The following is a 12,129-nucleotide window of genomic DNA, read 5'->3' as shown; positions in this document are numbered from 1 at the left end:
GTCGGCTTGGCATCGATCATCTCGACCTCCGTCCTGACATCTTCTACGCTTGGTTTCTCCAAGAATTCGACTGGTACTAGCCCCAATGTCTCCGTTTCCCCAAAGGTGGTGAGCTTGGCAAGAGCATCTGGATTAGCATTCTGCTCCCGAGGTATCTGCTTGACCGAGCCTCGTTCAAACGCGGACAGCTCAGATTTCACCTTTGCCTGATAGGCGGCCATCTTGGGTCCCCGTGCTTGATATTCTCCCAGGACCTGGTTTACCACGAGCTGGGAGTCACTGAAGCACTAGACGGAGCTCGCCTTCAACTCCTGGGCTATCCTCAGTCCTGCCAGCAAAGCTTCGTATTCGGCCTCGTTGTTGGAGGCTTTGAATCCGAATCTCAGTGTCGAGTGGAATCTATGTCCCTCGGGGGATATCAAAATGATTCCAGCTCTGGAGCCGTTCTCGTTGGATGAACCATCTACAAAGACCCTCCACAAAGCCTGAGGCGAGCTGGTTTGGGGTGAGTTTTCTGCAGGATCCTCCTGGAATCCCGTGCACTCTGCCATGAAACCGGCCAGGGCCTGACCTTTTATAGCAGTTCGCGGAGTGTACAGAATCTCGAACTGACTGAGTTCGACGACCCACTTTAACAAACGTCCCGATGCTTCAGGTTTTTGCAAAACCTACCTTAAAGGTAGATCGGTCATGACGTGAATCGAGTGGGACTGGAAGTACGGCTTGAGCTTTCGCGAGGCCGTGACAAGGCAGAACGCCAATTTCTCCATCAGCGGGTATCGGGATTCAGCCCCGAGAAGTCTCTTGCTGATGTAGTAGACTGGTTTCTGAACTTGGTCCTCTTCTCGTACCAGTACGGCACTAGCTGCGTCCTCAGTGACAGCCAGGTAGAGAAAAATAGGCTCTCCTGCCTTGGGTTTGGATAGCACGGGCGGCTCAGCCAGATGTGCCTTCAGGTCGAGCAATGCGCTTTCGCATTCTACTGTCCATTCAAACTTTTTGTTTCCTCGGAGTAGGTTGTAGAAGGGCAAACACTTATCGGTGGACTCGGAAATAAACCGGTTGAGGGCTGCCACTCTTCCTGTCAGGCCTTGGACATCTTTTCACGACCTGGGTGAAGGAAGCTCGAGCAATGATCTAATCTTGTCGGGGTTCGCTTCGATTCCTCGAGTATTGACTATGAACCCGAGGAATTTCCCTGGCGCGACTCCAAAAGTGCATTTCTGTGGATTGAGCCTCATGCCATATTCTCGTAGTATCTTAAAACATTCTTCCAGGTCGGAGACATGGTTATCGGCAGTCTTCGACTTGACTAGCATGTCATCAACGTACACTTCCATGTTCTTCCCGATCTGGTCCGTGAACATTCTATTGACTAGCCTTTGGTAGGTAGCTCCGGCGTTCTTCAGCCCGAATGGCATGACCTTGTAACAATAGACATTAGTTGGGGTCATGAAGCTGGTGTGTTCCTGGTCTGTCGGATTCATCGCGATCTGATTGTAGCCCGAGTACGCGTCCATGAAGGACATGAGCTCGTGCTCTGCCGTGGCATCTACCAACTGATCGATCCTGGGCAATGGAAAGCAATCCTTGGGGCAGGCTTTATTCAGGTCGGAGAAGTCGATGCAGGTCTGCCATTTCCCATTAGGCTTCGGGACCAGCACTGGGTTGGCAACCCATATTGGAAACTTGGCTTCACGGATAAAGCCGCATTTCTTGAGCCGGGCTACCTCTTCCTCTACGGCTTCAGCCCGAGTTGTTCCTAAACGCCTTTGCTTCTGGGACTTGGCAGGAATGCTTTTATCTAGATGAAGTGTGTGCATGATGACACTCGGGCTAATTCCCACCATGTCCTCGTGCGACCATGCGAATACGTCCAAGTTATCCTGTAGAAACGTAGTCAGCTCCGCCTTCCTCTTTCCACAGACGTTTTTCCCGAGCTTGACCTTCCGGCAAGGGTTCTGCGGATCGATACTCACCTCCTCGAGCTCCTCAATAGCCTGGAGCTCAGATCTGTCCTCGCCTATTCGGGGGTCAATGTCCTCACTTAAGACGACATTTTCCCCCTCGGCGCTTTGAGGTTTTTCAATCTTAGGATCAGCTAAGGGTTCCTGAGATTCCTCTTCACCTTGAATGGCCATTGCCAGCTGCCCGGGTTTAGATTTTCCCTTCATGGAAATGCTGTAGCATTCCCTGGCAGCGAACTGATCGCCCTGGATAGTGCAGATTCCCGTCAAAGTAGGGAATTTCATTGCGAGGTGGCGAATGGACGTGACGGCCTCGAAAGCTATGAGCGTAGGTCGGCCCAAAATGGCGTTGTAGGCAGTGGAGCAGTCAATGACCACGAACTCGAGGAGTTTGGAGACTGTCCAAGACCCTTCACCTAGGGTGATCACTAACTCGATCGTCCCTATCGCTGCTGATCCTTCTCTCGAAAAACCATACAACATCATGGAGGTTGCCTTCAGCTCAGCGACAGTCAAACCCATCTTCTCTAAGGTGGATCAGAATAGGAGGTTCACCGAACTCCCGTTGTCTATCAGTACCCTCCTCACTCTCCGGTTGGCGAGCTGGACTGCTACGACCAGAGGATCATTGTGAGGGAACTGGACATGGCCCGCATCTTCCTCCGTAAAAATGATTGGTTGCCTTTCCAATCACTGTTCCTTTGACTAACGCTAGTCCGGAACGAACTCCACTCCGTTATGAGCCTTTAGTTCGTTCACGTATCTCTTCTGGGCGCCCCTGCTCGTGCCGGCCATGTGCGGACCTCCAGAGATGGTGGATATCTCTCCTCCTACCACAGGAGGAGGAACATCCTGGTCTATCCGAGACCCGGGCTGACTGGCCGGGACTTCCGGAGCAGGTCGGTTTGCTGGAACCCTGTTCCGTGCGTATTGAGCCAAGGGGCCGGCTCGGATGAAAGTCTCGATCTCGTCTTTTAGATGTCTGCAATCGTCGGTATTGTGGCCGACGTCGTTATGAAAACGGCAAAACTTGGAAGTGTCTCTCTTCCCCTTGTGGTGCTTTAATGGCTCCAGCTTCTTCCAAGGGACTCGAGTAGAGTTGGCTAGGAAGATATTCTCCCTAGACTGGGTTAGCTTGGTATAAGTCGCGAAGAAAGGCTTAAACTTATCTATGGATTTAATCTTCTTTTGGCCGTGCGGACTGTTTTCACCATTTCCCTTTCTTTTGCCTCCACCGGGCTAGTTGTTCTATATGACGTTTTAGGTCGTTTCCACGACCTCCGTCCCCACTCCAGCGGACTGCTCGGGGACCTGGCTAGTTCCCGCAGCTGAAGCTTCGGCTTCCTCCAAGTTTATCCATTCTTGGGCCCTATTAAGGAATTCGTTAACCGAGCTGACTCCCTTCCTTTGTATATCCTTCCAGAGGTCTCCTCCAATGAGGATTCCAGTTCTCATGGCCATGAGCTTGGAGCTATCATCCGCGTCTTTGGCTCGAGCAGCAACGTTCGCGAATCTGCTCAGGTAGGCCTTCAAAGTTTCACCAGGCTGCTGTCTCACATTAGCCAGGGAGTCGGCCTGAACACGGGCAGCCTGGGAGGCTCGGAATGCCCTTTTGAAGTCAGCTGAGAAGGTCTTCCAGGAAATGATTGACTGTATTTTACTTTTCTTGAACCACTGCCTGACAGGTCCAGTCAGTGTGGAAGGGAAGATTAAGCATCTCAGCTCGGGGCCAATGTTATGGGCCATCATCAGGGTGTTGAACATCCCTAGATGGTCCAATGGGTCTCCGTCCCCATTGAACTTTGACAAGTGAGGCATACGGAAACCAGATGGGTACACCGTTGCTGCTATACTGGGGGCGAAGAGTTCCATCTCGTCCCCTGAATCGTACTCATCTTTTTCTTTCTCCGTCAGGAGCTTCCTCATCAGCTCCTCCATCTGAGTTAGGCGTTCGAGGGTTTGGTCCTGGTGTCCTTGGTTATTCCGGGGCTGTTCAACAGCTCCGGATCCATCGTACATATTTGGTGGGTTATTTCCCCTCCTATCTTGAGATAGGTTATTTGGGACATTCCCTCCGTTACGTACTTCGGACAGAGCCCCCCCTGAGCGAGCATGGTCATCTCCTCCTGCTTGTTCCCCTCTATGAGAGTTGAGGCGATCTCGCAGGTCGCCTCCCTGGGTGGTTTGATGACTTTGTGCCGAACTTAAACGTTGACGCAGATCTCCCCCAGAGAGATCACTCCTGCAACTGCCGGTCCAGTGGCTCCTGCTGGATAGGCTTGGAGTCCGCCTTTGGTGATGAGGATCTGATATTTCCCTTGGCGCCCTGCTACGCCGAGAAGGTCCAGCTGATGGCGGATTTCTCCTACTACTCCCATAGGCTTGGATGTCTCGGATGGGCCGAGGAGGAGACGGATATCTGATTGGAGAAGGAGGATGCCTGACTGGAGAGGCTATCCTAGTTCCGTCAGGACGGATCAAGCTTGGTGGGGGCCTTTCGGCCCTGCCAACCTGCTGGTTCCGCGCCTGGCGATCTGGACGAGGCGCAAGATGGTTGTTGGGGACGGGCTGATGTCGTGAGCCCGCTCCAGATCTCCTTCAAGAATTTCCCTGAGCTTCTCTGGGCGTCCTCGAGGATGGTTGGGAGCTAGGAGTCGGCGTCCTGACCGAACGGCTGTATTGCTGTTGTTCGGCTCTAGGCATTCCTCCGAAGTCTGCCTCTCGACGGTGTGATGAAGGGGTGGAGTTGGCTGCTGGAAGTCTGTCCGAACGGCTATGCCTGGATCGATTACCCAGGCGAGACTTAGGAGCCTCACCTTGCCTCTCTCCGACGTTAGCGTCGGTTGTGAGAGGGGGTAGTCAGGCCAGCATATCCTTAATTTTTTGGCTAGCTGTTGCTAACTGGCTCCTCAGCTGAGCGTTCTCCATCTCCACCGCAGTATAATAACATGGGTTCGGATTAGGCGGTCGAGGCACCGAACTACCAGTATCATCTTGGCTCGCCGGCTGCTTTCCTGGCCGCTGCTGGACTTCAGGAACTTGTTCACCAGGGATGGCAGTATGATGAGCCTCCTGCCCATCATGTTGTTCTGTCTCGTTACCGTGCCTGGATCGAGTTGTCACCGTAGTTGGATGTTTGCAACAACACTAATCGAACTTGCTCTCAATGAAAGCACCAAACTGTTGACGCGGTTCTTCGCCAACAGGTAATTAAGAAATGGGGAGAAAGGGATTAGTGCTAAATGTGAACCGAAACAGATATAAGATCTTAGAAAAAGAAAGAGGTGACACAAGACACGTTTTTAAGTGGTTCAAAGGTTAAAATCATTCTACTCCACTAGTTAGTATTATTGCTCTATACTGGATATTTGATTACAGGGCCTTTCTTACAATAGAAAATCCAACCCCTATTATCTCCCAGGGTCTCCATATTTATAGGAGAAGGCACCTGGGAGTTGGTAAGAAGGTCATCCCGAGACCTTCTTACCTATCATATCAACTCTGTGACATTCATGATTAATTCCTAAACCTGACACATAAGTGTGGTCAAATCGATAGGTAAGGAGATAATGGGTCGCACGGCCCAACCCAGTCGTGGGTGTCTGAATACGCACGTTCCTGCTGCGTGTCTGAGAAGTCAGGGGCATATCAGACACGTGATGTCTGATATATGCACGTTTATCTTTCGTGTGTTGACTTTACAAAGGGTCATGGCTCCCTATCCAGCTCGTGCCACGAACTGGATATTCACTCAACCTTCGGCCCCCAGAGTCCGGACCAAAGTCACGGGCAATCCTGGCGGACCCTCGGGGTTTCCTCGAGCTAAGTATATACGACCTTATGACGGAAGCTCCGGTTCTGAGGGATGTCCACGAGATAATCATGATTAGGCTGCAACTTAGCTCGCTAATCAGCCCATGGGAAAATCAGGGCGTACATATATATATATATTATAGGATACCTGTGAGAAATAGTTGCATTAAGAAAATGGATAACACATAAAAACACTACATTAAGAAATAGAGCAATAAATAAATTTCATATTATAAAATCAACCATCAAATAACCATTTTACAAAAAGCTGCTAAGAGTTTAACTTTGCAGTTGACAAAATGTGACAACGTGGAACATGACTAGTCATGTTAAATGCAAAAATGAGACATTAGTCGGTACCTATATATAGTGTTCAGTTCTATATATATATATATGTTACAGACAATGAATACAATATATAAACTCAAGCATTTGAGAGAGTGCAACAAAAATTAATTTTCCTCAACTTTCCTCTCCAAAACTGAGAATAATAAAATTTCACATTTATTTACAATTCTTTCCTTACTCCTTTTATAAATTTCTCCCCCACTTTTTATTGAACCCCAAACACCAAAAAAATAAACTCCACTTTTTTTTTTCCTTTCTATTTCCTTTTCTTTTTTTTTTTTCTGAAATGAACCCCATCTCTCAATAGAGACAATGGCATACAATTCATTAATTAGAGGTAAAATGACAAACTAACTAGCAGAGGAAGAAACTAGCCCCAGTCCAATGAAAACAAACAACAAAACAGTCTAAAAAAACAAATAAGCAGCTCAAAACAGACCCAAAAAAACAAACAGAAAAATGAAAACCTCCACACAGGCCAACTACATTCCAACCATTAATTATCTTCACGGTGGCTGTTGCTAATGATAGTCCTACAATTGGCCAACCAAGCTTTACCAGTTCACTTCTCCAACAAGCCCAAGTTGAATTGACCATCATGTATAGATATATATATATTAATGTAAAGACTTAAATCAGTAAGAGATTGCATTTTCTCACAGTACTAAACTATACTTGTCCCCCCCTTTTTTTTTATTGGAGTAACAAAAATGAACTTTTATACAGTCCCTCTCTCTTATATATTCAATCTCAATAAAATTATATTAGGGTCTTAAATAAAAATAATTGCAAACTTTAATTGCTAAAAGATCCCTATCTAATATTTTGATTATAAAACTTAATTTTTTTTAAACTCATAACTAATTATAATTAAATTTATTTTTAAAATAAAATAAATCTTAATTAGTGTTTTATAAAAAAAACAACTTCTGTTAATTGCAGCATCTAGCTGAAACAAAAGTATATTGTTTAAAGTTAATTGCAACACCAATTTATAGCAAAAACCATATAGTGCATAATATAAGAAGAGGGTTTATATGTATGTACCCAGTGGTCCTTGGAATCCAAGGAAAAATTTCAGCAAATGCCTGAGAGTGGTCCTTGAAATTTCAGCAAATGCCAGCAAGATTCAAAACACTTAACAGAAAACACAGAGCAAAAAGTAAAAGCATATATTTTTTAATCCTGATATTAACACACACAAAACAGAACAAGCAAGAGCACAAAACCAGCAAGTAAAACTTAAAGCAAACAGAAAAGCTACAGAAAAGTAAAACAAGGATAAATACCAACCTGATGAGGAAGATCAAATTGTGCCAATATAACTTCTGCAGACTTTAGAGTCTTATCTGCAATAGAATGAGCAAACCCAATAAAAACTCCATAAACGGCAATATCGGAGCTATGAAATAAAACAAACAAAACAACACATATTTTTCTGAGTCTCTAATTTTTCTTAAAGAAAAAATAATAATAAAAGGGTTTGGGTTTACTCACTTGGCTTCTTGGGATTGCACGGTCTGATTCCCCAGACTTGGTTGTTGAGAATGATAACGAATGGTGAGTTTCTTACATAGCCGAAAACATTACCCAAACAAGTCCAAAACAGGACATATACATACAAAACAGAGATGGAGTCGAGAGATACTTCACTGTCACAAAAGAATATATATATATATAAATTAACTGAACAATACTAATAATAAAAAACTAAATACTTATATATATATGTACCGTAGATCTAAATATTTATATATATATGTACCGTAGATGGAGATTCTCCGATGGAGCTTGGAGGAACCGTACGTCTCCGGCGGAGCTTGGAAGAGCCACAGATGGAGCTTGGAGGATGCTCGAAAGGATGGGCTTTTGTGCGATTGGGGTTCTCACGGTTTGGGGTTTGAGGTCTGAGAGAAGAGAGAGAGGAGTTTGGGTCTGAGAGGAGAGAGTGGGGTCTGAGATTTGGGGTCTGAGAGGAGAAGGGTTTGGGGTCTGAGAGGAGAAGGGCTTCGGTCTGAGAGGAGAGAGAAAGGGGTTTGGGGTATATATGGGTCTGAGGGAAAAAAAACCAGGGAAAACAAAAAATTGGTGGGTTTTTTTATTTGGGTTCGCGCTAAATAGGGGAGACGTGGGGGAGTAAGTCTGAAAGTACCTCTAGCGACGAAAATTGGAATGTCGTCGCTAGAACCCAATATTCCTGTAGTGTGCCTAATCCACCTCCACCTCCGGCGAATTTCACTAGCAATGGAGTCAATTTTTCCAATCGTTTTTCTGTCCTAGCCTCCACAGAACGACCAGTCCATGAAGACGTTCAAAGCCCCTATTTCTTGGGAAATGGTGACCATCCAGAGATTATTCTTGCATCCCCTCCTCTCACGAACAAGAATTTCCAATCATGGAGAAGAGATTTCAACATTTCTATTGGGGCAAATAAAAAATCTCACTACAGGAAAAGAGGTCTACGGCGACAACTTTTATCATCGTTGTAGGTACCAAAATCATAGCTGAAAGTCTTTTCGGACCACATGTCGTCTCATAAATATCGTCGTCGCAATAGAGCATCACATTTTTTGGGAAAACTACTCTATTGTGATGACATGTCATCTCGGTAGATTGGCCAAAAACTTAAATTTTTAAATTTGAAAAACCCCTACTGCGACTACATGTCGTCACTGTAGGGTAGAATGTCTTTTTCGTCTATGGCAACGACATGTGGTCACAATAGGTGGACAATATCTCAAAGTTTCGTATTCTGCAGTCACTCTATTGCGACGACATGTTGTCGCTGTAGAGTTATTATATATTTTTTTTAAAAATAATTGGTATTAACTAAAAAATATCTTAATATTAATAAAAAATTATAAATATTTAATAGAAATGAAATTAATATGAAATTAAAATAAAAATAAATTAGTTCAACTTAGTACAAAAGTAAGTAGTACAGAAAATGTAAAAAATAACACAAAATAGTAATAAGTTCAAAAACATAACATAGCTAAATGTCATCTAAATCAAACTCAATGTCCTCATCATTGTCGAGCTGCTGTGGTGGCTATTGTGGTGGCTGTTGTGGTGGAATTTGTCCCGAGACTGGAAAGTTTGCCATTATTGTCTGGATCATATTCATGTCCAAGTTAAAAGGTTGAAATTACGACACATGAGTATTTAGGTTCAAAGGTTGCATAAATTGTTCCATTTGGATAAAGTTGTTGTTCTGAGTCATGATGGCTTGGCTGAAGTGTTGAATCATTGACTGGAATGCCTTTGCTAGTACCATTGCAGGGCTAACTGTGGACGACGTAAATGGTGATGTATCTGACTAGGAGGAGGCCCCAATGGCCCTGGTGGCAAGAGAATTAGTGCCCTTCAACTTGCGTCCAACACCTAGATTGTCGCTAGGACGTTGACCAAATACCTTCGTGACGACTTGTGTCTCATCAATAGAGACACTTCCAGCTGAAGATGAGGATTAGATTTGTGTTTGCCTCTAAATTTCTTGCTGCAAGACATCCTGCAATTTAGGAAATGAGAAATTAGTATATAATATTATACTTAATAAATAAATATACATATATACACATTTAAGTCCAAATGACTCGCTTAGCGAGTTAAGCACTATTTTAAACACACAGTGTAACGGTCTTGGCTATCCAGGGCATTACAGTCAAGGGTCAAGCCCTATGAGATTATCTCATGCTTCCTAAACAGGCACACAGATAATGCATTTATATCATATTTAAGCAGTTAAACACATAACCACATAAAGAGTTACCGAACCCTGAGTCGAGCTTGTCTTTAGTGGCGAGTGTACATGCCCGACCAGTCTTCAGGAACCCTTAAACCTTGGCAGCTCTAATACCAAGTTGTAACGTCCTCCTATTTCAGGACTATTACACTGTGTACTTTAAATAGTGTCAGACTTGCTAATCAAGTCATTTGGTCAAAAATGTATAACTAGGGTTAATGTCAAGGGTTAGGGTTAAAAATTTTGGTCAAGGAACCGTTGACATTTTATTAAAGAGTTTAATACATACATGGGATCCTAAAATATTACAAACAATATTTAAAAGGGTGTATATACATCAAAAGTTACAATCGGCCAACCTAAGTGGCAAAATAAGGAATACAACCCTAGTTCCTTTGGAATATCCTCGGCCGTGGTGGACGAGCCGCCGCATATGTACACGCCGCCACCGAAGCTCTCCAACTCATGGATGGTCAAGCTTTCCTTTCCCTTACCTGCACCACATAGCACCGCGAGCCAAGACTCAGCAAGAAAACTTAAACATGTACATGAACAACCATGAGTTAAATATCCCCAAAACTTCGTTCAATGTCGTGGCAATCAGATGGACAAGTGGCAGGGCATGGTCATTAAATGACACATTAATAGTCAATAAATGTGTTATTTAAAGAGGTGAAAAGATTGAGAATTGACCTGAGGAGTTGTGATATTACTGGTCAGGAATAAGTTTAGCCGACCAATGGTGTGCCATGCCCGACCAGCGGTGTGCCATGCCCGATGGGTGGTGTGCCATGCCCGACTGGTGGTGTGCTTTGGCTGTGAGTTGTCTTGGCCGACCAGTCACTTCGAGGATGGATTTGGTCAGTCGACGGATCAGAATCTCAGAAGTTACCGTCTAGTGACTCTTCAGTAAAGCCTCAATAATAACTTCAACCCGAATCATTTGCAACTATCGCGGGAATCTCTCAGATATCCCAGAATAATTGCTATATTGTTGCAATTTGCATTTATTTGTATTTTATTAATTAAATTTGGTTGAAACAACCAATGACCCCGTCAAAACGGGATATTTCTCATGTACGATCCATGAACCTATAAATAAATGGCTCATGGCATCATTTAGGGGGACTGATCTTTTGGAGACTGTCTAATTTTGAGACTTTTGGACTGTTACTTGGAGGATTCTTGGGGCATTTTCTGAGAGAGCTTAGAGAGAGAAATCTTGTATTCTCTAGAGAGAGAAACTTTGTATTTTTCTACTTATACTTAAGAAACTCAGTTGACTCAGGTTCATCTGATCTTAAGTGTAGGATACATATATCATAACTCCAAGTGGATTAGGCTATTACCAACAAATTGGGGCTGGACCACTATAAAATTACTTGTGTTATTTATTTTTTATTTAAGGTTTATTATCGTTTTTGCGTTTACTCGCAGTTGGCCAAAATCGTGGTCAACAATTAAAGAGTTTAATACATACATAGGATCCCCAAATATTACAAACAACGTTTAAAAGGGTGTATATACATCAAAAGTTACAATCAGCCGACCTAAGCGGCAAAATAAGGAATACAACCCTAGTTCCTTTGGAATATCCTCGGCCGTGGTGGATGAGCCGCCGCATATGTACATGCCGCCACCGAAGCTCTCCAACTCATGGCTGGTCAAGCTTTCCTTTTCCCTTACCTGCACCACATAGAATTGTGAGCCAAGGCTCAGCAAGAAAACTTAAACATGTACATGAACAGAAAATACAGATTTCTAGATACTTATCTAGCATGCCCAACAGTAATAACCTACTCATGCATGCATATAATTACAAATAAATGGATATTGGACCATTCTGGGGCTGCTGCTCTGAGTAGTTGACCATAGAGTCAACCACGGGGCCCTATGCCCTAGCTATGTGAGCATAGAGTCACTTGGGGCCCTCACCCTTAGCTTTGAGTAACTAGCCATAGAGCTAGCCAAACACTTTGTTTTCCAACGACCATAGGGTCGGCCAACGTAATAGTACGTTGCTGATTTGGGCCTAAGCCTTTCGACCAGCGTGCAGCGTGTTACTGCCGCCCTTGACTAATAAGTCAAGCCCTGAACTAGGTATTCAGATACAGATAAGCATACTTTCAGAAAATACAAGTATGCATACATATTAATCATATAACACCATCAATTAAATGCAAACACATCAATAACCATGTTCCTTAGCGGGGTTGAGCCCTAGTTATGCAAACCATGCGAACAATCATATAACAC

This window comes from Humulus lupulus, chromosome 6 (genome assembly GCF_963169125.1).
Source record: "Humulus lupulus chromosome 6, drHumLupu1.1, whole genome shotgun sequence".
Lineage (NCBI taxonomy): Eukaryota > Viridiplantae > Streptophyta > Magnoliopsida > Rosales > Cannabaceae > Humulus > Humulus lupulus.
This window is presented reverse-complemented; position numbering follows the sequence as displayed.